We start from the raw sequence: 9448 nt of genomic DNA on the forward strand, positions 1-9448 counted from the left end.
TCAGAAAAATGGCCCACAATAGTCTTGAGTGCTGCCTGAACCAGATTAAAGTGTAATTGGGAAATGTTTAACAAAATCAATAAAAACATAATAAAACATAGATAACATTACATTTTAAAACTAAGTCGATCTGTGCCCTACAGGCACCTTTATGTTCAGATTTGTTGTCCCACTTTCTGTTTGAATTTGACACCACTAACTTAGATCATAAAAATGAGCTTCTCTTGAATTATTTCAGAATCATCTCCATAGTTTATTTTGTACATGAGGAATATAAGAGGAACCTTTTTGACTGAATTTATAAAATTAATTCTCAAAATTAATAAAGTATAATTCAGGGTTAGAAAAAAAAGGAATTTTAAGTCAGATCCTAACATTAAGTTGCATGTTGTGGCCATACCCATTGCTAAAAGAATAATTTAGAACACAGGAAAGGTAAAATGGTGGGTTAAAAAAAATGTGTCACTGGATTCTTATTTTCAAAATTTTATTTGTTCTTGTTTCCAAAATGATGAATTCACTAAGTTGAAAGCCAAGTCCTTGATTATGACCAGACATCAAGTACTGAACAGTACAGCTGGCAAATTAAATTCAGTCAATTTTACTCTGCTATAAATCAGTCAGTCAGTCAATAAGCTGAAACAATATCACTGTTGCGCAATGATACTAAGGAATGATCTCAGGTATAGTAGCATGGTTATTTCATTTCACTCATTTTTTTAAACTTAAGGTCTCTTTTACCTTTTATTATTTAAATAAAAAAATTATGGAAACATCTGTTATTTCTGTAGCTTAAAATGGATCTTTGGGAACCATAGTGGCCATGCCTAAATACTTACAAAGAGAATATCAAACACCTCTAATTTGGTTATATTTTTTCTGTAATTTTACAAATTATAAACAGTGTATTTTACTGAAATGGGAGCAAATATATCAAGACAATTATTAAAAAGCCAGTCACTTATTAAAACTTATTGTTTACCATTGGTGGCTTGCTTTGACCAGTCTCACGAATTGATATACTGGACTTTTAAGCTTAATCTAGATAACTAAGCAAACAAGTCAAATAAGTTAAATGTTTTCTTTTTTAAGTGGTATCTCTAGTCAAAACAGCACAATGAGAGTTCACATAGAAGCCAGGAAATAAACACACACATATATACACACACATGCACACACACACATGTGTTTATATGTATATGTATGTATTTTTAAAAATCGTAAATATCAAAGAAGGAAAATGGTAATGACCCCATAGGGTTCAAGGATGTGTGATTTTATCAGTTTGGGAACTCCATTCACCACAGTCCAAAATTCATCGATAATTCCTGGGTCTGAAAAAAAGACAAATAAGTTTAAAGGAAGTAATGAAAAAACACAAATATTGAATATGTGTACAAAATGTGAAATATAGAATATATGTGTAAAAGCTAAAAAAGAAAATGAAAACAAGTACAACTATACTTATTACTGCTAAAATAGTTGAAAAGGGGATGCGAAAGAGGTGGGGGTTACCGGAGGAAGTCCAGAAAATTGTTCAGCAATTGAAAGAATTGGAAATTATTCAGATGAAAAGTGACATCTAGAAAACTAACTTGAGATGCAGAAATCTCAGGATGATTGACATCCTATGAATTTTAGAATGGAAAAGGAAGAAAAAAAGAATTCAATGGAAAAAGAAGAAAAGAAGAAACTTTTGCCTAGACATTCCATTTGTGGAATGTGTACAAAATTGATTACATGCTAAATCACAGAAAATATAGATAAATTTAGAAAAGATGAAATTGTATACACTACATATATGGATCACAGGGCAATGAAGTTAGTAATAAAGCATGATAATCTGAGTAAAAGTTAGAGGCCCACATGAATTTTTTTTTTATTTCCTAAAAGTTGGGATGGAAGATTAAAACAAAAGTAGCTCATAAAGGAATGCAGATGCTATATCTCAATAAAAATACACTACGTCAAAATCTGTGAGATAATGCAAAAAAATCATTGGATATAAATTATATCACTGAATGCTTATATCTATAAGAAACAAAGAAATAGTTAAGGCTAAACTTTTAAAAACTTAAAAAGAATAAAATGATATACCAACAAAAAGAGAAACAGAAAGATACATGTAGAGATTCATTAGATTAAAAATAATAATGCACTAGGATCAGATGAATCTATAAATGAATTCTACCAATTTTTTAAAGAACAAATAATTCCTATACTATATAAATTGTGTCTAACCATAAAGAAAGGAGGCTACCTCATTCCTTCTAGGAAGCAAATACTATCTTGACCCCTGAAATGGACAAAATAAATCCATTAAAAATACCAATATCATTGATGCTTATTGATGCATGATATTTAATAAAATAATAACAAATAAAAGGATGGCTTACATATATGCATATTCAACTGCATGTATGTCTATAAAAAGGAGGCAGAATTTCATGATGGATTGATTGCTGAATTTGTAGTCAAGGAGACCTGGGATCAAAATCATTTCTCTGACAGTATCTCTGTGACCATGGGCAAGTCATTTAATATCACTGACCCTCAGACAAGTTTCTTAAAAAAGAAAGAAAAATATATATGTAACATATTTGCATAATAAATTCTTACATTGTACATGTCCAAAATATATCTCAATCTGCATCTTGAGTCCATCATTCTCTGTCAGGAAGTGGATAACAGGCCTCATCGTAAGTCCTCTGAAATCATGTATGATCATTACATTTACCAGAATTCTTAAATCATTCCAAATATTAGTCTTTGGAATGCTGTTGTAATTGTGTAAATTGTTCTGGTTCTGCTGACTTCACTCTGCATCACTTCATGTAAATCTTCAAAGGTTTCTCTGAAGCTGTCACCTTCATCGTTTCTTAGAGCACAATAGTCGTCCATCATATACCATAATCCTACAACCCTCATCTCAAATCCCACCTTCTACAAAAGGCCTTTCCCACCTTAACCCCTTCCTCAAATCTGTTTTTTTTTCTGAGATTACCTCCCATTCACCTATTTATCTTAAATATACATAATTATTTGCATCCCCTCCACCCCCACATTGAAATGTGAACACATTGAAATGTGAACTTCTAGATGGTAGGGACTATTTTGCCTTTCTTTTTATCCCCAGTGCTTAGCTTAGTATATAGTGGACATTTAATAAATGTTTTTTGATGATAATGAATAATTGTATAGCATCACCAAAAGAAAATCAATGGTGAATTTCAGAATAGATTTTAATAAGGGTGAAACTTGGGTTTATTGAATGCACTTTATACTTTCCAAATTCAATCTAGCCTACTTCCTTTCGGTTATTCAATTCTGGGCCCATTTCATTGCCCAACTGCAGTGTCTGTTGAAAATGTTAAACTTTTGTGATTTAACATTTAACATAACTTAAATGATTTAACATTTAACAAAAGTAAAAACACTGTTGGGTTAGCTATTTGTGATGTTTGCTAAACTACAAATCTTAGTCTGGACAGAAGTCATTCCTCATTCTCTGGGCATTTCCTGTGGTATTAGTTGGCCTTAAGTCTTTTAAGTGATTATGAACCTCCCTTCACAAATGATTCTATTTTCTAGGGCATGACAAAAGTAATACAGCATCATCTAGAAAAAGAAACATCTGGAGGACATCACTGCCTATCAGAAATCTCTCTTCAATTTAGACTTCAAACTAGACATCCCTATTTTTGGTGAACATACATATTCCTTCTCTGGATATTAATAATCAGATTAAAGAACAAAAGGTCTTTTTTATTGTTTTCCAAGGAAGTTTTAATGACATTTACATATACATGGGAAGCGCCATGTTGGAGGAGGCTCTCTAAGGCTGCCTTTTACTTAATCAAAACATCTATTTTTTAATGGTCAACAAATAATCAAAGGTTTATTCTTTGTACCTTTCATTCAACTGTTTGACCATAAAGCCATAAAAGTCATTCTGTTCCCTTCTCATGCTTTCATTCAGAATAGTTTCATTAGATATGTGAAATATTTTCATCAACATTTTGTAAAGGTGACAAAATGAGCATATTGTCATTAGCTTCAGTAGTTAACCGAAGTCATCTCGATCACTTTTTCCCAGCAGTAAAGATGTCTGTGATTCCCCCGCCCCAATCATTAAATATCTTCCATTCTTTTCAGGTATATTATGAATCAATTCCTCAACATTCTCAAAATTATGTTATCCTTACAGGTCTCTTGTTTGTATATTCAGACTGGCCCAGCTGATCTTCTGGTCTTTTATTTCTTTAGTGTTTCTATTTTCTTACTTAGTACTTTGGGAGCAATAAGGTTAGAATCCTATGTGGCTTGTTGGTTGAGACAAGAGTTTGTTGTAGATATCTCGACAGATCTGTTCTTTTTGTATTTGTTGCGTTTCTTCCATTTCTTCAAGTTTATCTTTAAATTCTCTCACGGCGATTTTGTTTAACTGGATATAACAACAAGCTTTCTATAAACCCCCCACCCCCACTATTTCTCAATGTTTTATGGGAAGATATATATATCATCTTATTTTTATTCCTTCTAATTAGGTGTTGATTGTGAGCTTTGATTTAACAAGTCATGGTCTGAGTGTACACAGACAGCAGCTTTGAAAATAGTTCCCACATTGGTCATTTCCCATTTGTTAAGAATCCTTTTCATTATTTTTGTTATGTCATTCTATTCTTTCTGTGATCAGCATCTTCCAACTCTCTTCTAGAAGAAAGTATTCAAAATATATAAAAGTATGAGGAATCTCTGCTGTCTACAAGCTTTTTTGCCCCTTTCATTTCTGAATACAAACCATATTTCTCACTATCTTCCTCATAATCCATTTTTACACTGAAGTCACTGAGTATTAGAATGTATACTGATTTTACTTGGAAGTTGTTATCAATGTCCTCTGATTTCTTTGACCTCCTTGTCCTCTACAACTTATATCACTATGTAAAATACATGATATTCTATTGACTCGTGTTTGTTGTCACTATTTTAGTATAAGATGGGCAAGTGTCCCATGAAATGGTATTTCTTCTCGTCTTTGGATAGATGATAAAAGCCATTCCACTAATCCTTTATTTGCTTCTCCAAAGAGATACTATAAGTCATCCTGCCATTTAGCAAAATTGGAATCCTGGTATCTTTCAGTTTCTTTTATAGCTAGAAAATGCCAGTGCTAATAAATTATTCAGTTCTTCTAGTTATATTACAACTTATCGGTCATTGTAATACATACATTTAAAGTTTATTGATAGTATTAAAAAAAATCTGTGAGTCTCAATAACCTCTGCTTCCTTATGTAATATTCTCCCACTGAAAGACATTTTGTATTTTTCTTTATTTCATAGATGGCCATAGCCATATAATCGGTTACTTTCTGTTCAGCCTTCTGGTAATGAGCTTCTTCATAATGATCTAGCTTGGTCCATGGAAAGCAGATGGACTATTACAGAACCAGACTGAGATCTTCTAAGTTTAGTAGGACTTGTCAGAGTTTGTTTCCCATTGACGTAGTCTTTTTTTATTTTATTTATTTTATTCTGAACTTAAGAAATAAAATAAGTATTTCCATAACATAGTAGAATAGAAAAAAAGGTAATTGTGCATGAAACTGCAAATAAATTATGTACTACTCATTATTCTTTTTAATATATAATAAAGTTATCATGTAAATTTCTTTTTTCACTTTTTTTCTTCCCTCTCCATCACCTCTATACCTTTTTGAGGCATTGGAAAAGGGATTTCTCTGGCCCAGGGTCTATTTCAGTTGTTTTTTTTTTCTAGTGCCATTTCTACTTTCTTACACAAGACATTAAGGATTGCGACATTAAAATCCAAATACAGTGACTCTACTGTCATTGTTGAAACCAGAGATGACAATTTAGAATTTAAATGCCACCAATTGGAACTACCAGAGGTCTTGATAGGCCAATTTTGGCCTTATCTTGATCAGATCCAGTCCTCCATTGAACTTAGTGGCTGTCTCCATGCCACAACCCTGAGTGAACCCTCTCCCTTTTCTAGTTCCCGTTTCTGTATAGTCTCCTCTCATTAGAATGTAAGCTCCTCGAGGACAAGGACTGTCTTGATTCTCCCCTCCCAGTGTTTAGCACAGTGCCTGACACATAGTAAGTCCTCAGTAAATGTTCTATCTATTATTCATCTATCTATAAAGTCATTTGCAAAATCTTACTGAGGAAGATGGCAGAAGATTGAAAGCATTGTTGCCTTACAAAACAGGAAGAAAAAATGGAAGGGGAAAATAAGAGACTTGACTAAGCTGGGTCAGACCAAAAGAATTAAAGATAGAATCATAAAGAGTACAATAAGTAGATGAAAAATGAAAAAAAATATGTCAAGATTTTTATAACAATTTTTTTCTCTCACTTGATAATTCAACTCAATTTTGGAGAAGAGGAAAATGTGTATTATGTGTAGAATTGGATTTTGTTGAACAAAAAAATCATTATCTCTATAATAAAAATAAGTGAAGAAAATATTTGCAATATATTCATTAAATAAAGGCCTGGTAGGAAAAGTTTATAAGAATAATATATGACCTTCATTAGAAAATTATCAAAATATGTAAGCAGATTTTTTTCTAATTGTTTGGCAGAACTATAAGGAAATAGACACTCGTTACATGGCATTTAAGCAAATGAAGAAAGATATAGTATATAAGCATCAAGAGCAAAGCATAATCATCAGAATAAGGCAAAAAGCACACACATTGACTACAAATATATATATATATGTATATATATATATACATGTGCATTTCTATGTATATCCTATATTACACATAAAATAAGTGCATGCATATTTAAAGGAACTAGTCTGTGATTTCATTGGTACAGGGAACTCATGGGTGAGGAAACTCTGTGCCAGTTGGCACCTTCTCTACACCTTCTCTCTTAGAGTTTCCCAGAGTGCCAAGAGACTGAGTGATTTGCTTAGATTCACACAGCCAGTATAGATCAGAAGTGGGTCTTAAACCCGGACTCATGGCTGGCTCTTTTGCACTATTCCATGCCACTTTTTTGGCAATATATGTATTAGGGTGACCTTGGGCTTCCTGGAAGCTTTCCATGTCATCTAACTTGACTTTCCCACTTTCTATGAGGTCTGTTTCATCAATATTTTAATTCAGGATGAATTTTAAGGTTTTATGTTCTCCTCTCCCCCATAATCTACTAAATGTGCCTCCTGCATGCATCAATCCTTCCCACAGAGACTTGGAAAAATATTCAATTCTCTCTTAAGTTGCTGCAGTTCCCTGCAATTTTCCTTGAAGCAGATGGGTGGGGTTGTTTAATTCTCTGGAGCTTCTTCCATTCAGTGGAGTGTGAGGAAGCAAGCAGTCCTCCATCATTTCTGGGCAAAAGAAACAAATATCTTTGACTCCAGTATATATAACCCCATATAATTTAATTAATACCCCCTCTCTTTTTTTGCTTTGATTAATTCTTTATCAGTATTTGGACCTGTGATTTCATTGGTACAGGGAACACTCAGGTGAGGAAACTCCTTCTATCAATTCAGGTTGGCATTTTCTCTACAATATATAGTCTTAGGTGCCCAGAGCATTGAGAGGTTATGTGACTTGTCCAGAGTCTCATAGTATATCTCAGATACAATACTTGAAGACATCATTTTGACTTTTAGGCCAGCTATATATCCCCTAGTCCATGTTATCTCTTATACTCAATCTGAATATTATATGTATAATTAATGTTTTTAAAGGGGTAATCTTTATATAGAAAACTTTCTTAGATTATGAAGCCTCATAATACCCATATTATTACCCTACCTCAGACACCCTTGATTTCTGAGATATGGTCAACAATGTATCTTCAGATCAAGAAGGTCCCTCAAAATGCTGTGAGTAGATGTGAAAGGTCATTTCTGGGAAGAGGAGTCCAATCAATGTTTCCGATAGGTAGATTTGGTATATAATCCTCTGTTGTATATATTCCCATGATGGCCATGGAGCTTACCTCTGGGTTCCATTTCTCCTCCCTCACTCAGTTTGCTTCCTAGACCTGCATCCCATCCTGTTGAATATTTTTTCTCTGAGCCTGGGCACATTTTTCTACTGAGCAATCACAGTAGTTTCATTGGTCTATAGTTCCCTATATTGAATGTTCAGAACTTTTCCAAAATTGAAATTTAGATTACCATTTAGCAGAAAAAGAATGAGGAATTTACCATTTTCCTGGGACTTTCATCTCTATAATTGTTCATCCATGGGATCCATGGGCTATGCCTGAGCTACTCTTCTGTGCTCCTCAGATTGACTGCACCTTTGTAAACACTCAAGGGAGGTAGTTTCGGCTTTTCCCTCTGGCAGGACAACAACTAGGCTCTAGTTCCCAGGCAAGGCTGATCTCTTAACATGTATGATAAAGCATTGACTTTTGAGAGTGTGAGCCAAGGCCACGATCCCTGATTACTAAATATCCCCAGTTGCTCTATTAGGTAATGTTAACTCTTTTGCCATCAATGGTTTCTCTCTTTGGAATGAATGCAATTCGATCTTCAGCTGTATGTCGTGTGGAAAACATTGTTGCTTTAAAATATGAATGACATTCAGTCAAAAATATGCTCATGTCCTTAATGGCATTGCTAAATTGCACTCTCAGGAGTATAGATATTTGATTTGGGTTTTTTCTTTACAAATTCCCATTGCATTAACAATAATATATATGATGGGTTAGAAAGAGGGTGATGGGTGGCAAAACAACAACAAACAACTAAATTCTCTATTAATTTGGTTTCTTCTGATGGAAAATGCCTTATTATTAGTTGTGAATAGAAATTCTCCACTTACTTATCAGTGATAATAAAAAAAAAACTATTACCAACAATTGGTTTGCTGGTTCTTGCTTTCATTGTACACATATCCATTCCTGAGCTAGAGAAAAGAATTAAAATACTTGTGAAACTTTTGACAGATCAGACATTAGTAACCAAAAACTGATAAGCATTATGGCTTACAAAGCTTTTACATGTTACGTCATGTGATTTTCACAATCACCTTCTGAGGAAGACACCGCAGGCATTATTACTCCATTTCAGAGGTGAGGCAATTGAAAGGAAAGAGGAAGGGAGAAAAGAAGGAAAGAAGAAAGAGAAAGAATAACAGGGCAGCATAATATCTGGCATTTACACCATGTTTTAAGGTTTGCACAGCACGTTTTTTATATATATATATATATATATATGTATATATATATATATATACATATATATATATATATATGTATATATAACCTCATTACATGCTCATAATAATCTTGCAAGTTCCACTTTCCAGATGAGGAAGTTGAGGGTGAAACAGATTACGTGACTTGCCCAGTGCTCTGGGCACCTAAGACCATGTATTATGGAGAAGGTGCCAACCTGCATTGTCTCACACAGCTAGTCTGAGATGAGGTAAGAACTGAGACCG

General features: G+C 33.5%; 1 long non-coding RNA gene across 1 annotated transcript; it reads right to left on the reverse strand.

Annotated features, from left to right (window-relative positions):
- On the reverse strand, nt 1-8358 carry LOC118830664. Its single transcript, XR_005009100.1, has 3 exons — nt 8206-8358; nt 2620-2708; nt 1-1334 (listed from the first exon to the last, which is right to left on the reverse strand). It is a non-coding gene; the product is annotated as an uncharacterized LOC118830664 (long non-coding RNA).
- Nucleotides 8359-9448: the final 1090 nt, after the last annotated feature.

This window comes from Trichosurus vulpecula, chromosome 9 (genome assembly GCF_011100635.1).
Source record: "Trichosurus vulpecula isolate mTriVul1 chromosome 9, mTriVul1.pri, whole genome shotgun sequence".
Lineage (NCBI taxonomy): Eukaryota > Metazoa > Chordata > Mammalia > Diprotodontia > Phalangeridae > Trichosurus > Trichosurus vulpecula.